Genomic DNA, 20,434 nt, shown 5'->3' with positions numbered 1-20,434 from the left:
AGTTTTGACAGCTTCTACCCACCCCAGCCCCAGCCCAGCCCCAGCCCTCAGGCGGCATGTACTTTTTTTCAGTCAACTACAACTAGCTGCCTGGTGCAGCATCTAAATTCCATCTGGCAATCCCATCTCCCCAGCACATGTTATCTGGTTAATGCAATTAAGTCTGGGGTTTTCGCTGGTCTAATCTCCAAGTCCAGGCTTCTGATTCCCCTTAATGGTCCTAAAGCCTCTCCGGTCCTTCGGTTGCTTCGCGAAAGTAGAGACATGCATCCCCCCGCCCCCCCCCAACCCAAGTTATCCCTCTCTTCCCACGAAATGAACTTCCAACCTCAATCCCGAAGCTCACTCAATATCTAGACTCCCATTGTACCCCTGTTCTTCCCTGGCCACATTTACCACTTAAGTTTCTGCCATTGACATTTGTGAATATTCAGTACGTCAAGCATGCGTCCACTGTCTTTTAGTCTAGCTCTCTAGAATTAAAAAGCAGAGCAGTATCTTTGAAATAATACAAACATGTGCAATTAACTTCGTATTCTGTATTCCGCTCACTTACAGGTTTTCTGGGTTTGCCAGCGCATCGCTGCAACTAATGATTAAAGAAACCAAACCGAAACTTACCTTTCTCCCTTAAGGTTTTTGTGTATATGTGTTTTTAAAGTAACGGTGCAGTTCTCCCAATAAGGATGAGCAAGAGGCTGCTGGATAGTTCTCTTAAGACAGCACGAAACCTAAAACTGTGCTCGGCTTAAAAGAAGCAAATAAAAAGAAATGCTTTCGACCCCAAAGTCCAACGCTAAGAGAAATGGCGAAAAAAATATATATGAAAGGGGAGGGGAAACTTAAAAAAGAGAGTTTAAAAAGACGGAGACTACCCTCCTATTGCCGTTCAACTAAACAAAAAGGGGCAAGAAAAACAAACGAAGGAACAAAGAAAGAGACGAAAGAACGTTTTTTCAAAAAGACGATGTCTTTCTCCTTGTTGCTTTTTAGTAGGTCGCTACAGGAGTAAGCTGCTGCATCTCTAACTGAGAACAGAAATAAGGAGGGAGGACGTCTTAAAAGGGAGGTGGACTGGACCACAGATTTATAGCACCGTATCACCAACCCCTTCTCTGCCTCCGCACTGCCGGGTGTGCAGCTGCTCTGCCAGGCTCCTATCCCGGGCAGCACGCGCGGAAGTATACGCTGAGTCGTGCCACAACGCAACTTGCTCATCTCCCCAGGATCCTGATTGGTCCAGACGCTCCTATTGAGGCCGCCCAGGAGAGGCCGCGCGATATGATTGGTTAGATGCTTGTGTCACTCTCGAGAGCTCAATGGAGTCCCGTTTCAAGGTAAGTTGTGCGGGAGGTACACGCTTAACACTGGTGGCGAAGGGAAATGCAAGAAGCAAAAAGAGATGGGGAGAGAGCAACGTGGGAGGGTTGGAACTGTACTATCAGAGTTTTTGAGATATGGCACGATGTCCTTTCGTCTTAAATCTTTCTGCTTTGGAAAGACTCATTTCCTTTGCCATCACTGCCTCATCTGTGGCACTTTTCTTTATAACATTAAACTCTGTCCCCTATGTATGAGTCACTGAGAGCTCCCTCTCTTTGAACTGAGTGAAAGGAATGAATGTACATCCATTACTTGCACGCATGCCTTTTTCGATTTGTGTTCCAGTATTCTATATTAGATATTAGGTAATTTAATGTCTTTCTCTATTTTAATATACGCATATTGCTGCTCTCTTGTTTGTTTGGGGTTTTTTTAAGCGTCTTTTAGGATAAGAATGAAGTCAGAAATGCTTTCAAATAAAGCTGCACGGTTTGAATTACCTTTCACTTCATGTCAGAGTAGAAAAGTGCAGGATAAGTTGAGCTAAGGTCCTTCACTTTGGGGTGTATGATGACACTCAAAAAGAGCAGCCGTATATAAAATTAGAACAAGCCACTCCTCTGCATTTGGTGGCACTACAGTTCTTGGGCCACACATGTATTGCTGACAGTAAAGATAGTCAAGCCTTTATCTGGGCTCTTACTCTGAGGATTTAGAAAGTTTAACCAGAAGACCAAGTGCTGTCAACCTTTCTGTTTTATAGATGAAGACTACTTTATTAAACCCCATATTTTAATAACATTCAGGAGGCTGAAATATAGCTTTATTCATGGTATTTATTTCTTCCTCCAAGTGAAACTGTAGTCCTCAGGATCGACTTGATGTATAAGTAGAGACAATATTCACTTGACCTAGGTTCTTTTCCAGCTTGGATTTCTTCTTTTAATCTTGAAAGGTAACACAAGCTTCCTACACAGTACTTACAATTCTTACACAGTGTAACATCTTTCTGGAAGCTCATTCCTTTCCAAAAGAAATTCCTTTACTTGTTTATTTATTACTAGCCTCTATCTTTGAGAATACCAGAAAGAGGAGGCACAGGTAAGAGTTAGAGATTGCAGGGGGGTGGAATGGGAATGGAGGGAAAATGGACAGATAGTCACAAAGCAAAATGACTAGGAAGTCAGGGTTGAAGTAAATCATAGTTCCTTGAAAGTGTCCTTGAGTGTTGATAAATGCTTAATGGCAAAGAACAGAAGACCTGTTTATCTCCCATATAGCCCGTACAATATGTCCGAGTTCTATACTTTGGATAACAATAACTGGGACTTGGGAAAGGAGGCCTGAATCTATATAACTGCCATTTATAATTATCATGCCTTAATCCCCACCCCTACTTTTATATAACAACAGGCCTGGGGTCCTAATTTCAACATAAAACTATTCTCTAGACCTGGGTGGAACTCAGGGGCAGAAGAAAGAAAAGCTGTTTGAAGAAAGGGAGTCAAGGGGCTGAGGGAACAACAAATAAAGGGAAAAATCAGAAAACCTCCACCTCATTTACAATAAAGTAATCACTGTATGAATAAACAGTTGGAAGATTGGGTTCGCTGTCATTCTCCTTCAAACCCTCCCTTCACCCCTAGATCAGTACAAAGAGTAAGGTAATAAATACAATTTGGGTAAAAGTGTAATACTGTTTAGTCAGAATTACCAATGAAGTAAATTGTCTTTTATCCTTGTTAATATGCTCTTAATATTGAATTAGTTGCATTTGTTCATGTAATATTCTCAGCAATTTGAAGAAAATCTTTACCATTAACTTACAATTACATAAATTCCATCTAATTATGTGGAAACTAATACTTCGTTTTATTTTTTGATGTTTGTATCCACAAGAAAGATTTTGTGGATTACAGTAGTATATTTTTGCAAGGATTGGGGGAGGTTGGGTATGGAAAGCTGGGTGTGGTGTGGAGTGATGAAAATCCAGCGTGTGTGTTATGTAGTTAAAGAAATTACCTGAAAAATGGCAAACTTTTCCATTCAAATGCAAAATGCTAAATTCTATGGCTTCAGTATGTATGCTTTTTTCAGTTTTTTCAGAGGAGCAAATACTTTTCAGAATGTTTTCATTTTCAACAAGTTATTTTTTCTATGTAGATAAAGTAGAGTTAAATTATTTAAGAAATTGAAAACATCTTAAAATACTAGTTTACTTCCTCAATCAAACAGATGTTTTTAAATTTAAAAACTTTTAAATGGATAAATATAGTATAAGTAACATGTACTTTTCCAAATAAAAACTGAATACAACCACTTTAACACAAATGATACCTGGATATATATTTCACTTTGAAATTCATGCTGTTACAGCCTGAAATATTAACATATTCTATCTTGCAATTAATAAAGACTATGTGTAAACATCACACTCCACATTAAGCAATTGTAATCAATCCCTCTTCGTTCATAGCTAGGTAAAGAATTATCCACAGCATCTGATCTTGTATTAGAAAAGCATTTGAATTATGATTGTCTTGTTAGCTCTGATATATCTTCAAAGTACTTGATATTAAACCACAGCAGAGAAGGGAGAGATATAGGGTGTCACTGAGAGCTTGGAGAAAAAGTTTGACGTGGAGAAAGCTGCAAAAAGAATAGTTCTCAAAGTAGAAAAAGTAATGAATTCAATTGATTATTTTACTAAAATATCTTTATAAAGGAACAGTCATTCATAGGAATACTCATAAGCTATTGCGGGCAATGTCTTTTATGATAAATAACCCCCCTACACTAGTTCTGGGGAGGAAGAGAGGATACTTTTAGGGTTTTAGGATAAAGGTGGCTGTAAAGTACAATTGTAACTTTTTTAAAGTAAAAAAAGCAGTTAAGCTATTTAAATTAGTTTACAATGTTTGGCTTAGGGTGATAGTTGCAAACACTATACCCTCTCAGATGTATAAAAATATTATTCTGTGTTAATTTGTTGGGCTGTTTGGGATGAGGGAGGGGGGTGTCTGTTGTTCATAATGTTAGAAGTGTGACAGTTTACTGCCTGAGTGAGAAATAGAGGTATTATATAGCTTGATGATTACTATTTTATTTATTCTTCTTAAAGAAGTACGTCAACTTTACTTCCACAGTTTAGGAAACAGGAAAAAAAATGTCGAGAAAATTGATACCAGCGTGAGTTTAGAACATGCAACCGGGCTAAAGAATGAGGCAGGAGTTAGTACCATGGACAGAGACAAGCCGAGCCTGAATGAAGGTTTGCAAAGCTTGTTGGAGTTTTCTGTCCCTCCCAGTGAGACACAGAAACTACAGTTCTTGGGAACATTTCATTTCTACAGACTATAGGGCTGTCCTACTCCATAGAAACACGTTTATTTTGAATTAGGCTGGCTTTTGCTAGGACTCGGCCATAGTGACAAACCGCCAGGAAGTTTAGCGCCCCGAACTCGCTGCGCACCCTCCACTGTCCTCCTCTTTCCAGACACTTCTTCCCCTAGTGAGCCTGTCAGTCATCAAAGAGGTCATACAAAATAAATGCAAATCCAGGTAGTCATCGAAAAGTCAGCTAAACCTACTCCAGATTTGTTAATCCTCGAAATTCCCAGAGGCAATCGCAACAAAAACGCCTACACGCTCGACCCTCTCTCCCCTCCCCCCGTTCTTCCCCCGGCTCCTTCCATCTCCTGGCAAAGGGGCAAAGCCTTTTATCCGAAGGTGAGTGACCTCCGAGACTATTTCGCAAAGAACCCTTTATATTGCAAACACTTTCCATTAGGAACAGTGCCAGAGACGGCAGTGAGCAGGACCACAAACATCCTTTACTTTCTCTTTACATCATGTCTTTAAACTGCTGTTCAAGGGAAAAGGCTGTAAAAGGAGCAGACTCAGCGAGAATTTACCCTAAATTCCGAGGTTAGTGTTTACACTTAAAGACACGTGAATTGTATAGGTTTTTTAAAAAATTAAATCTAATGTAGTGTCGCGGTAAATTAAGACCAGCCTATATTGTTCTTCCCCCCCCACCGCCCCCTACCGCGACCGCCTTTTTTCCCCCCCTCAGCAAAATGTGTATGAGGTGCCTTCTCCTTTAGATGATTTGCCTGCGGATATTCAGACTGAAATCTGTTGCACGTGCCCCAGAGTGTCTCGGAAAATTTATTTGTAGCTTCGGATCAACGATCATTTATGTAAACGCTCCTGCAAATGCCCTCAGCTTTCTTCCCCTCCTCTCTTTTCCTCAGGACCAACTTTTAGCAAGGTAAACTCACGTCTTTCCTGAGCATGCAAAGGGTGATCTAGGCGACGAGGGAGGGTGAGGTAAGAAAAACTTGGAGGTGAGAAAGGGCAAGTCGGAGCTTTGTGTCCTTTTCTTCCAGGGATGCTAACAGCCTTCTCTAAGCTTCCTCCTGGAGCCGATACATCTCATGCAAAATTAATACAAGTAATTAAAAATAGCAGATTCCAAAGTTAAAGGAAACCATCTGTCTCAGCTGGTGGCAATCAGTCTTTTCGCCGGCCCCTTTACCGGGACCTGGGAAGAAACGGTTTTTCTGCTTCCGATGCTCGGAGGCTCTTTCTTATGTTGAAGATTTATGTTTCCACTTGCGTGCGATGCACGTCTAATTTGAAATAATAAAGCCGGGCTGAGCAACCAGTCAATCAGAGCTATCAACTGCGCTCGGCACGCAGCCCTGCCCCCAGCTTACTCGGATCTCTAACCCTCTTTCCCTCCTCCCCCCTATCTCGCTCTCCTTGCTCTCCCCCTCCTATTTCCTCTCTCCTCTGCTCTCTCACACACTCACACTCTTCCCCCCACGTGTGTTCAGATCAAACCCTTGCCCCATAGAGCAAGTGACCGTACCAGGGCCCGAGGACAAAGGCAGAGTTTGTAGCAGAAGAAGACTGAGGCCCGGGGAGACAGCGGCTAGAGAAACAGCTGTCTTATCAGCCCGCTGCAGAGATGGAGATGGCTGGAGAGGTCCTCAACAGATAATCACTTGAATACGTTTGCAATGCGCGAAACTTCACGCTTGATAAGGCCAACCCAATGTAGAGAGCAGCCCAGATCCTGCTCCATTCTGTTTTATCTGGGTTGTAAATTAAGAAATTGAAATTCAGGTGGCAGAGGCACCAGTCGGCTGACAGACCGCTAAAGTAAACTGTCATTAAAATGCTTTCGGCAGGCAGAGAGGGGGCGCCTGGAATGGGATATATTTTTTAATAGGGGGAGGGGAGCGGTGAGAGAAAAAGTCCACCGGTTTTAAAAATTATTTGGGGAGAGGAAGCTGTGAGGAAAAGTTGCAAAGGGACACAGCATCTTGGTCATGATTCCTAGTCATAACTACGATGTAGAAACAATTTGAAAAGAATAAAGTCGTGTGAAGTTTGGTGTAATAGAGATTAAGGGACAATTTAAACCAATCTGATGAAAATCTGAATTGTGTCTTTATCAGAGCATAGGGCAGAGGAAGCTCTCTGACTACAGTATTAAAAACAGATTCCAAATGGACTCTAAAATTTTCCTTTTGTTGTAAGAAAAGTAGATCAATCAGATGAAGAGGAGTTACCATAAACTGAGGTAAACCTGACCTTTTTGTTAAAGTGATGGGGCCCCAGGAGAGATTCCAGGATGGTTTTTAGAATAGCCAAAGAAGTTGTCAACCACAGAAACGAATCTGCTTTAGCTACTTACAAGAATAAGAGTTATATTTCATCCCCTCTGCCTTTACCCAGATAATTACTATGGGGTATCTCAGGAAACTCAAGAAATTCCACATGTGTATTTTGACATCACTTGATTCTTTCAGCACACTTTATATCTACACTCTTCTGTCTGCTTTTATGGATATGGGGCATGAAGTTCTATGCATTATTTGAATAAATGTTTCACAAAAAGTTTAAGATGTAAAATGACCAGAATATAGCCAGTGACCTTGTTGTCTTGATTCACTGATGACTCTGCACTGTATCTGGTTCTCTATGTGGTTGAATAGATTGTAAATTCACTGGTGTGCATTTATGAGAGTGTGTAAGTATGAGAGGATGCAGTGCATTTTCCAGGCAGCATTTATATTTTAAGTTTTAGCAACATTTCTAAAAGGGTACCTTCAGCTGATAACATATGGTTAACACAGTTTTAGAAAATCGATCAGTTTTTATTTTGTTTAACCCCAAAATTTTGATCAATGTCAGAGTGCACTTAACTGGAAATATAAAGGTTGCTTAAATCACAGTGGGGTGAGGAAGAATTAAAAATAAATCTGTTGGGAAAAAATGATGAGAAAAAATTTAAGATGCTAGTATACATTTCTATAGTTATTAAACTATTTAGATACATTAAAAAACAATTCTTTTAATCTTTGAAATTGTCATTTGATTACTCATAGGGAAGTAATCAAATAAATATGTCATGGAATCTCAAACATTTTTTGCAAAAATCCTTCATGCCTTGTAACACTGAGAGGTATTAAAAATATTCAAGCACACGAATGAATGAGTGCTGTATGGGTTCTTCAATGAGAGAGAAATCTAAGTTTATGTTAGGTAGCTTTTCCCCTCCATAACACCATTTTCCATAATGTTATCGTATTGGTTTAAATAATGGCTGCTATATAGGCATTTTAAGAAATATTATTTTAATGAGTCCCAACCTTTTAGGCAATGTTATATTATCTTCTGATAATGAGACATTTTTCTGCTTGTTACAAAGCACAGTATTGTTGAGTATTTACTCAAACAAATTTGAATTGCCAACTTAAATGTCTCAAGCTATGTTTTTTATTTTTATTTTTCTTAAGTAAATTGAAAATATGCATACAAGGGACTGCTTAACCTATTCTTTGTCATTACAAGTAGGACTTTTTAAAGATGAGAATTTGCATGAGGCTTAAAAGATTTATTCTAAGTTTGAAATGTGAGAAAAAGATATTTTACAAATATAAATCATTATAACACTTCAAAATTAAAAGATAATTTTAAAAAGAAAAAATTTCATTATTGAACAGAAAAATGTTTTAGCATGAAATTATTACAAAAACCACTCCTGTCTAATTTTTATCACAAATAAATGATACAATTTCTAAAGGCATAGCAATCCATTATGAAAGATGAAAAATAATTTAAAATTTTTAAATGCAAAATTTATTTTTCAAGTGATTCCCCATTATTAATTCTCCTCTGTGGGAAATGGGATCATAGATTTTTAAGGTAAAGAGTCTTTCTATGATGTATAAAGGCAAAATACTGGATGCTTTGGAAATACCTAAAAGTTATAAATGTTTTTATTTAAAACTGATTATGATTTTATTACAAAAAAAAACCAATCAGACAACTAATCGTGTCTTTCCAGATATAACATTTATCTTCAGGTGAGGGTCAAATGAGTAATACATAATCATTTCCTATTTCTAACTATTTATTCCTGATCTTTGACAGAAGACCCATTTCAGTTTGATTCAATCATCTTTAGAGTGCCTATACTTATACAATATCTCTTTATAAGTTTTTTAATAGTATGGTTTATCCAAAAATTAATCCTTTTAATGGAAATTGATATGTTGCTTTATTAGGAGCTACAATTTTGAAAATTTTAAGAGCTTGGGTTTTCACTTCAGACACATCTGGATTTGAACCTGACTCCACTTACTGTGGGGTCCTGGACAAGTTATTTTATCTTCTAAGCCTTGATTTCCTGATCTACAAAATGGTGATAATAATGCTTAATTTAGGATCCCTGTGAGGCTCAACGAAGTCATGAGTGTAAAATACTCAAACTTCCTGGCATAGAGGAAGTAGTCAATACACGGTAACTACGATTATGGAACAAAATGGTGACTTAGCACATTTATTTGATGAAGCCAGAATTAGAATTCCTGTGTTTATATAAAATGTCACTTAAACATTTTCATTTGCTCTCATTAATTTCCTAACTGGTATACCTTATGATAAATATCTTCTCACATTTCTAATTGTAACCAAGTTTAAAAGGCCCCAAAAGGCATAAAATCTGTCTGCCCTGTTATGTAGCTTCAATATATTTCCCAATACAATTTCATGATTCAGCCATAAAAAGTTGTGGGTCTTCAAAAAGGAACTTAGTCTGAGATCCTATTTGATTGATATAATAATAAAAATACCTTAGATTTTTATAGTACCTTTTATCACAAAAAGCTCAATGCAGTTTTCCATATTTATCATTGTAACTCAGGAGGTAAGGAAGGACATAAATTATTTCTCATTTTCAAGAGCATAGCAGAGGCATTGGGAATTTAGGTAACAGTCCTACAATTAATAGGAATACAAAATAGGTTTCCTGAATGTCAGTCTTTCTGCAATGTTACTCTCCTTGGCATTAATTACAACCATTGTTCCTTTATTTAGGCTCACAATGTTAGTGTCTGGCATTAAGTATAGGTTATAATTCAGTTAATTACTCACTGAAATCAAGTTGAATCAAATATATACTATCATAGTCTAATCAAAGTAAAATATTTTGATTTTATGCCGAGAAACTTTTATTATTCAAATATATATATGTCATATATATGCATACATTATCCATTCTTATTTACCATTCTATGTTAACTCTATGGCAAGATTTTTAAAGTTACTAGTCATTTATGGCCTTGAAAGAAATCAGTTTCAATCTCCTCATCACTCGCCTCTCCCCAGGCTCATTCCCTCTCTCCACATATATTTTTATAGGCTATTATATTTATTCCATTTACATAGGCTAACAGTAATTTCTGCTCTAGTTTTCTATTTCTTAGGTTTCTGCGCTTGAAAAATCTAACAAAATAAATACCCAAAGGAACATAGAGGTAGACCATGTAAAAGGCACAAGAGACTATGCTTTTTATAATAGTTTGTTTTGAATGAAACAAAATGGAGACATAATGTCCGCTTGACATTGTAAAACAAAGAATGTCAGAAGAATAGTAAAACTTGTGTATGGTTTATAGTTTTTCAATTCCTTCCTGGGCTTACTTTGCCATGGATTGGTATAGATTCAGCTACAGATGTGGACTTTCAGTGAATAAGTAGAACAGAAGGAAACAAAACTTGATAAAAACCTGATAAAAGAATAAACTTTAAATATTTGGATGTCTAAGTTCATAGGTTACAATGGAAAAACAAACTTACTGTTCTTTAAACTTCAATAGGCATCTATCTATAGCCTAAATATATCCTATAATTTGATAGGACTGACCCACTCAAAGTCAAGCCCAATCATGTGAATGCCAGACTTTTATGAGGAAGTGTAATTAGCACCAAGAAGAAACAGAAGCATACACACAGAAGAGCCAGAGCTACTCTTTATTGCCATTTCGCACCAACCCCTTTTAACCCTTCATGTTGACGTGACTAAATGGAAAATCTATTTCTCTGATTGAGCATATATGTATATGCATTTTAAGGCTGAGAATACTGTTGTAATAGAAATATGTTTGGTCACTGTCATTTCACTGTCTCTGGTCACCGTCATTTCAGTATAAGAAATTAGAGAATACGTTGTTTGAAATGTCAGTTTTTGTAAACATGAGTTGGAAGATGTAACATAAATGAATGGTGTTACAGACTGCTTAAGCTGTCTGAGTAACAAATAAACATTTCCTTGAATTATTTTGACACAATTTACTGTGAAATTTCTTTTTTTCTCTTGCTGATATTTCTAGATTTCTTGTGCAGACTATAAAGAGAAAAGTCTTTCTTTTATGTCAGCGCTCATTTTTTAACTCATAGAGCACTGTTTTGTAGAATACTAACATTTCCTATATGGAAACTGAATACTAAATAGAGGCGTGTCTCCATATTAGTCATGTCAAAAGGATACATGAAAATTCGAGCCTCTTTACAAGGTTTATTACACTGATAATGATGAAAATGTTTTGATGGCCAAAATATTTACAGCAGGTATTAGGACAGTGATAGGGTTCTGAACAAATAATACTTTTGAGCCAAAATGCCCAAGAAAGCTATGAGGGAAAGAAACCAGGAACCAGAGCCTATCATGCTGCACCCTGCTTAGCTGTGGATGCCCCTAAAACACCTTTGTGCCTAAGAGGAAGCTGTATAAACAATGCTAGGAGAAGATGCATCATGCTAAGATTCCTAGGCTTGAAGAAAGGAGACTTGAGTCCTAGTATTATTTCTCCCACTAACTAGCTGATTCCCTTCAGCAAGTCCCTCTGACTAAACCTCATGATTCCCAGGAGAAGACTGGATTAATAATAATAATGGGTAACAAGAACTGAGTATATAATATGTGCTGGGCAGCATTCTAATGCTTTATGTGCATTAAATCATTTAATCCTCACAATAATCCTATCATTTTAAAGATGAGGAAACTGAAGAAGTTAAGTAATTTGCCCAAGATCACACAACCAGAAGTTGGCAGAGCTGGAATTTGACCTTAAGTATCCATTTTTATGGCCCAAGTCCTAAACCACTATTTATTAGATGACCTGTAGGTACTTTCCAGATGTAAAATTCAGTAATTCCAAAAAAATATAGCAGAAATTAATACTTGCAAGAGAACAAAAGTGTCAGGAAAATAGATATTACAGTTAACATAAACAAACAAAACTCTACTTTTTATAATGAAAATAATTATACTGTCTTGCCATGCTACCTATTGCTGACAAATGAAAAAAAGATAAAAGTGATAATTGGATGATTTGCTTCTTTAAAATGATTCAGGTCAAATACAATAAAATTTTGAGAAATATTACATAAGATGTCCTAACCACCAGCAATTTTGGGGGGTTTGAAGAAATTTTAATTATTTAGCTTTTTTAGGGAATTGCCAAAAGTATTAAACATCATATAAAGGATGGTCACTAGAACATTAAACAGTGCCTATTTTGAGGTAATAGGAGTTGAATTTTCAGTTTTTTCTTAACATTTTCTGCATTATTGAATTTGTAAAAATTCTGAGCATGCATTCTTTTTTACAAATCAGAAAAACAGGTAGTTTAGTGTTTTGAGGAGGTAAAAAACTTTACAGCTCCAGAGCTCAAGCTTCAGCCTTGTAGCCACCAGGTGGGAGCAGGACGTAGATACTGAGTCATGAGGACCAGTGACCTCTTAAAAGACAATTTAGATTTAGAGAAGCACAGATTAACAGTCCTGGAGCTTTATAGTTTAAACAAAATAATATTCAATCATAAAGACAAATCTTGAGATTTAATACATATGAAAAATAAATATAATAGAGGAAAATGAAAAAAATCTCAGAAATTGCTCTACCAGTTTCTTAGAATAATACAGTATCAGATGTAACTATCTTGTCCCATTAGAATTGCCTAATGTATACATTTTTAAAATAAATTTATTTATTTTATTTATTTATTTTTGGCTGTGTTGGGTCTTCGTTGCTGTGCACGGCATTTCTCTAGTTGTGGCGAGCAGGGGCTAGTCTTTGTTGTGGTGCGCAGGCTCCTCATTGCGGTGGCTTCTCTGTTGTGGAGCACAGGCTCTAGGCACGTGGGCTCAGTAGTTGTGGCTCACAGGCTCAGTAGTTGTGGTGCATGGGCTCTAGAGCACAGGCTCAGTAGTTGTGGAGCAAGGGCCCAGTTGCTCCGCAGCATGTGGGATCTTCCTGGACCAGGGCCCGAACCCGTGTCCCCTGCATTGGCAGGCGGATTCTTAACCACTGCGCCACCAGGGAAGTCCCGAATTGCCTAATATTAATTACACACAGGAACAACAATTATTTCCTTCACTCACTGCCTATCTATATTATGACCAAGGGATGTTCTTCTTTTCATTTAATTAATCATTTCTTTTTCCCTGCTCTACACTTTCTGGCAATTGCTGGAGATTCTCATAAAATGAACTTTAATTCCCAACTAGCAAAGCCCTTATATTTCTATGGCAAATAAATAAATGAAAACCATAATACAGTAAAGAATTATGATGAGATTGAGCAAAAACTGGCTTCCTGACAGGCTCTATTTAGTGAATTGCTATTTCAATGCCCTAAACAGTCACCTGAGTTAATTCAATTTTCATATTGTTTAATTTTTGTCTTTAAAATCACTCTTCACTGTCTCAACTCTATAGGATGGCACAGTCCAAACATCCTCATTTATTTAATTTTGCCAGTTAAAAATATTCTAATATTATGACCAAGAATCTAACAAGAGCTAAATGCAGGTATTATTTATTTTTAAAGGAATGCTATGAATAAACTTGTATTGACAGAAGTGAAAAAGAAGGTACTAAGAAACAATATCAAAATAAGAGAATTTTATTTTTTAACATGATGTGTTTTAACATGACCCTGTTACTATCTTTTAAGCTTTATAAAATGTAAATGTATATTAACTTTTATATATGAATTGTGGCCATTTTGGAAAAAAGTTATTTGTCATAAACAGAGGACATAAAATGCCACTGCACTCACTCATGGACTCATTTGACTCATGGTGCAGTCTTGAATAATTTTAAACCAAACATGACTGCGGCAATCAATTTTCATCCAATTTATTGGGCATGAGTTAAAGCCAATTAAAAAACCATTTTTGGTGCAATTCAAGGGGAAAAATGTATAAACCCATGAAAAACAGATTTCAGTCCTAGACATGAGTCATCACTATTCTAAATAATGGCGTAAGCCCCAAATCAGAAAGAACATGTCCTAAAATTGCATATTCCACACTGGAAACTGCATTTCTCAGCAATGATTTTATACAATTTAAATTTTTTTAATAAGAAACTGACCTGGAAGGAAAATCATTCTCTTCTAACATTGTCTCATTTCTGAATATTTTTTAGCCACAAAATTAAAAGGTAGTTTACAGCAGCTCCTGAGTTTATGAATTAAGAACTAAGGTAGAAAGCCATCTGTGACCTTTATACAAAGAAAGCAAAACATTTTACCTATAATTTTAAAGTATCTTTTACCTATTAGACCATGTCTCCTTTCACATGAATATAGTGGCTCTCTTTTAAGGCTGTAAAATGAAACAATCCCTGTGCGCTCCGGATAATCTTAGGGTAATCAAAGCAGCAAAATGGAATCTTCTAGGTTGGAAATTACAGCTATAAAATGCAGCCATACATTTTCAATCTGTATATTAAAAAGGCCTTTTCAGGGTTATAGCTGTTCAAAGTATTCAAGCAGACCTGGATTCTGGTTCTGCCTCTCCCCTGTCCTTGGTATATGACTCTAGGCATGTTGCCTGATCTCTCCAAGCCTCAGCTTTCTCATTGGTAAAATGAGTATAAAAATAATACCTACCTTTTAGGGATGTTGTGAGCATTAAGTGAAAAAATATTTGTCAAGTGTTTAGGAGAGTGCTTGGCACAGAGTGGATCTTCCGTGAATGACAGAACTGGTGAGATGAGATGAAAGCCCAGTGGTTCTCACACATAGCTGTGCATCTATACCTCAACCCACCTGTGGAGGCTTTCTTTGAAAGTACAGATACCTGGGCTCCATCCCAGGAGTAATTCTACTCAGTAATTCCGAGGTAAGGTCTAAGCATACGTGTTTATAAAAACCTCTGTGGATGATTCTGATGAGCCACTGATTTAAAGCAAAAACTGATACAGATTTTTCAGTTGCTCAGTTAATATGGAGTTAAAGTAAACTCTGGCTTGAACTATTTTGGTTTGGCTTTCTCCACTGAGCAGATGAACTGGAGTAATTGCCAAATATGTATTCTGGATAATGCTTAAAGAGGTTTACCTGGGAGACTCTTTAAATATTTTATTTACATTCAGATGTCTGTGAGGTCACAGAGTAAGCATGATTTTCCAAAAGTTCCTGTTATTATAATAAAGGAATAGACACGTGAGGTAACCCTGGGAGATCATAGTCATTCCACTGGCATGGATATATTTCAGTGTTTACTACATCTCGTAGCTTTTGCTTCTGTTTAATAACATAGGCAGATAAGCCAATACTACCAAATCAATTTTTTTCAGCGTTATATTTTCCTGTTGAGTTCATTTCTAACTGTCCTATTTCGAGATAAGTAAGCAGTCTCCTCTATTCGGTGATAGAGATCAGGAGTGCCACACAGTTAAGAAAAGCAGCTACCAGAAAAAGATGTATTTTGGCCTGACATGACCACCCCACGAGTTACTCATCATGATTGTTTAACAAAAATGAGGGCACTTTACCTGGGAGCAACCTTTAAATATTAACTGAAACCTCGACTCTCCTTAATATTTTCCCATTAGTGGAGATTAGTTTATTAGATTAACAACCTGTCTGTCACCTTGGAAGGGAAAGAGAGACTGTCCTAGTAGACCTTGGGTTTTACCAATGTCTGTAAAGGGGGCAGCACAAGCCTAGGGGCATAAGGGATAGCAGGTCCTAGAGGTATCAAGAGAAGGTGATGGGGAGGTGAGATAACCAATCATTCACCATTTTGTCACCATTTTTGCCTAGGGTAGCTCTAGGTGCAGCTGGTATGGTCTCAGACTTAAGGCCTTCCTTGCTGGTAGGCAACCAGAGTTATTTATACCCCAGCACAGCTCTGTGCAGGAATGCAAGAATATTCCGATACTGCCATACCACCAAACAGAATTTTGAATTTAGAGAGTTTTTAGAGAGTGGGCCATTGATATACTCTCTCCTTGGATCTAAACATGCAAATTCACATAAGATCTAGTTGGGAAAATATTATCTGGGAACATTCTACCTCCCACCCCACCTCAGGGTTCAGAAATGACTCCGAATAGTCTAGATATAATTCAACATCATGTATTGCCAAGATCTTGGTAGATCAAATCTTAATGTTGATTAAGATGTTGATCAAGAAGTTGGTTTACCCAAATTCTAGTTTTAAAACTATGTGTAAAACTCTATGTTTCTATACGTAAAATGAAATTATAGTATTTGCTTTTCTTTATCAGGTTATTGTGAAGCCAAAATAAGATGACATATATGAAAACTGGAGAAAACGTTTATTGTTGTCGCATAAGAATGGAGAGGAAAAGAATTATTTTTTAATGTACACAACTTACTAGCAAATTATCCAAAGCCTTTTAGGAACATATTTCCTTTTTCTTAAGTAAACTTTCTTTTTTTTTTTTCCTTTTTCAATACGATTCCCCAAAAGTTTCAAAATCAAGTTGTAAGATAATAACCCTATGTTAAAACTTCAAAAATTGAAATTGGCTCAAACTTGCTGAACTATCTTGGAGCATGAAAATCTGTAGAAAAAGTGAAACTTTACTCTTTTTTTTTTTTTGGTTTATGAATGTAATGTTTTATCTAAGTCTAGCCTTAGACAACTGGTTTCTAAAATGTGGCTCTCTGAAATTTTAGAGGAGAGAGCCCTTTCAGAATTTTTCATTTAACCGGCAGAGAATTGCTTTCTCACAGCTGGAAGCTTGAACAGCTGTTGACTCTGGCACTTTTCTATTCCTCTGGGTGAGAGTTCATGGACCCTCACTGTGCCATTAGGAGGACAGCCAGCGATGTATGTGGTCAGAAATATTTTCCAATACAACCTACTTCCAAGGCTACCCCTCCACCCTCTCCCTAGGACTGGGGCACAGATAACTCAGAGCCCTTGTGTCACCTGTGGGAAATATTCTCTCAGTTGAGGAAAACCAACCTCCATAAAAATCTTCTTTCCGACCCATGGTTAGATCACAAGGCTCATGTGACCATAGGACTTTTGATGTCAGTCAGTCTCAGGATTTAGCATCCTTTTAGACTTTATAAATATCCACTCCCCCTTTTTTTTTTTACATTTTATAGGAAATTTCCCTTTCATTTAGCATGCATTTCTGAGTGTTTCTTAATGGATACTAAATAACTAACTCCGTTTTGAACTTACAGAAAGAAGAACAAGCAAAAAGACTATTTCAGAATAGCTGCCACTGCAGTACTATTTACTGTATCCACTAGAGGACACCTCTCAGAACGGCTTAAAATATTTCCCCTCTCATTCCCTGTGGCCTCTGGCATTTGATGCTCAACTAACTCTTGAGTTGGGCCACTGGCTACATATCAGTGTTAGAACGAAAACATTCCCCCTGCTTTAACACCTCCTGCTAGTTCAATAAAGCGATGTTTAAATAACTGAACTGGCTTCAATGAACTGTACTTGCCATTTTTTCCTGCTTCTTAGCTAGATAAAATGGAGATAATTATGAAGTGTTTGAGCAGGTTTAATGAAAGCCAGTTTCTTTTGGTATACTCCTGAAGCAGCAATCATCATCTGTTTGGCTTTTGAAGAGCAACAATTATAATCACTTAAACCCCCAAGGGGAACAAAAATAGAATTTACATTAGCATATAAAATATACAGCTGGATTGGGCAAGCCTATAAAATTCTGGGAAAATCATTCTAATCTGAATGCTATTCAAACTCACAAGTAAAATGAGTTCAAGAGTATTTTACATGCTTCCTTCCTATAAAATAATACATATAACAATGTTGAGAGGATTTTCCTAAAAATGAACAGAAGGAAATAAAAAATTGTTGCCAGCAGAGAATCCCAGCAGGAATGGGCTAAACTGTATTGTCAAGATATCAGAGAGCAAAATGCAAAATGATATTCACAGGAAGGACTAATCACTCTCAAGAGAAGATTTTTCATGCACTTGGGAGTTTAAAAAAGGAAATAGGGTGGCTTTAGTCTGATTAATGATGAAACTTAATCATAAATAAGGAAAATTAGAGATTAATAGTACTTTCCTCCTCCACTGTAAATGTGAAAGCAATACAAAGGAGAGTGAAATTGCTTAAGTTGATATCCTATTGTTATGAAGCAGAACTCTTTTTCCTATTTTAAAACATTTTCATATCATTTCCTCTCAAATAACCTCTTTCTTACACCTCTCTTTCTAATTCTAGCCCAGATCACAGGCAATCTCCCTCACCATTTACGTTATTTAATTACTTTTGCTTTTGTGTGCCTTTCACGGTTTACAAGATACTTTTTTTTTTTTTTTTTTTTTGGTAGAGCACAGAAGAATAAAAATGGAGCCTTTGCTTTATCCATTATGCTACTAGCAACAAAACACTAACATAATCAATATATTAAAGGCTTTCCCGGCTGTGCACATTTGTCAAAAGCAGTGTGTCTAAGAAATTACACTAATGAATCTTGAAAAATTCAGCATCCTACACAGACAACTTGTTCTCCCTCATAATAAGTACATATCAAAATGTAAAGACTAGGAAAATGAATACTTTCATCTTTCTTTATATTATTTGAAGTTCCACTATTACACTTTTCTTTTTAATGGAAAAACAAGTCGGGATGCAAAACTTCACCTCCACTGGGAAGCGCTTCCTGAATACCCACACAAAAGCCAACAGCAGGCATAATGGCGATGGCTTCTATCTTTCTAAAAACACTTTGTACACACCTCTGATAGCAATTATGTCACTGCATTATAACCATTTGTTGACATGCCCGTCTCCTATATAGACTGCATTGCTTGACAGCAAAGCCATCATTTTCAGCAGGGTATTCCTGGGCTCTAGCACTGTACCTTAAACCTAATAAGCATGCAATAATGTTTGTTGAGTGAAGTTTATCATTTTTGTATTCCAAGACACATCAAAATGTTATGGTGATTGATAAGGCTCAACCATATATTAAATACCATCTCTGCCATAACATCAAATTTAATGGTGATATATTAAGCACTGAGAAATTAGAAATTCCAAAGTCTAGATTTCCATAGCAATCTTTATTCTCCTTATCTTTAACAAAGGATAAGGGTAATTTTTTAGATTTTATTAAATATTTATAATGTGTCCAACGGTTATTTTTACTGGAAACACTAAAAAAACTGAATTCTCATTTCTGAATGAAAATGACGTCTTCAGGTTTCACTAGCTTTACATGTCTTTTTTTCTTTCTTTTTTTTTTTAAATTTAGAACCATTAACACTGCTTTCTCAGCCTTTGTCAATGTCTGTCAGGTTTGGTGGTACCTAGCTAGTAGTATTCTGCCCTTTCCTGTAAACTTTTCATGCTCGGAGAGGCTTTGAAAGTCCATAACATGTAACTTTACATTGAACACAAATGTAAAGATTTCATGTTTGAAAGAATTTAAAGGAATAATTGAAATGCATAGCATGAAGGATTCCAGGACCTATGCAGGAACTATCTTAAGGTCCTTTCATTCTTTTCCTAATTTAAACATACTCCACATTTTCCTCCTAATTTTTCAAGTGAAATTATTATTTTGTATGAGGTTATGGGACAGTGATGGGTGGTGAAGTACAAGAAGAGATTCCACAGACCTATCCTAAAATACTCTTACATTTTTAGTTAATAATGAATGTTAATATTATCATTAGGTAAAATTCAGTTTTGTGGCATTATCCCACAAATTGAAACGGAAAAACTGCTTTAATAACTTTTTTTGCTTCATACTAATATAACTATAACTTTTTGTACATTTATTATTCATATATACAGACTTGTGTACTTTGATGAATTTGAAGGGAAAGAAAATTGTACATACAACTCTATGATTTTAGTACATAATAATGTAATGTAAATTTCCAAATCAAGGATAAAATAGAAGATTATACAAATATTTTATTAACTATGATAAAAATCCAGCCTGAATTTTAATTAAAATGAGACAATAACTAGAATTAGGTTGGGGAGGTAAAAGTTCAAGTTATGGTCTCCAAGGTCAAAGTGAAGTAGAATTGAGTTATATGTGACTGACTGCTAGACTATTTGGGAGTTTGAAATGTTTAAGCCTCACAATTCAGCCCTTTATAACATGGTTCTTAAAAGTCCAAAATTATCAGACTCTTAAAAAAGCTATTGGAATTCTCATAGTAATAGGTTTTAAACATGATAGAGCTGGACAATTTCACTTTTTAAAAATCAAACTTACAAAATGGATAAATCAGTTTTTAAAAAGTCCTTCACTTATCAGGAGCATTAATTCAAATGCCTTTTTAAATATGTGTGTTCTCTGCATTTAAAAAAAGTAACTCAATTTTTTTAAAAAAAGGGTCCACACAAAACAACTCAGGAGCCCATCTACTGCAAAAAATGCAGATAGAGTGCCTTCATTTCCTCTCAGGTGAAAGTGAAAAATTGAACAGTTTTCTGTTGAATGTACATGATGGCCTTAAATATTTTTAAATTTA

This window comes from Hyperoodon ampullatus (genome assembly GCF_949752795.1).
Source record: "Hyperoodon ampullatus genome assembly, chromosome: 6".
Classification (NCBI taxonomy): domain Eukaryota; kingdom Metazoa; phylum Chordata; class Mammalia; order Artiodactyla; family Ziphiidae; genus Hyperoodon; species Hyperoodon ampullatus.
The sequence above is the reverse complement of the archived record's forward strand: the minus strand, read 5'-3'. Positions refer to the sequence as shown.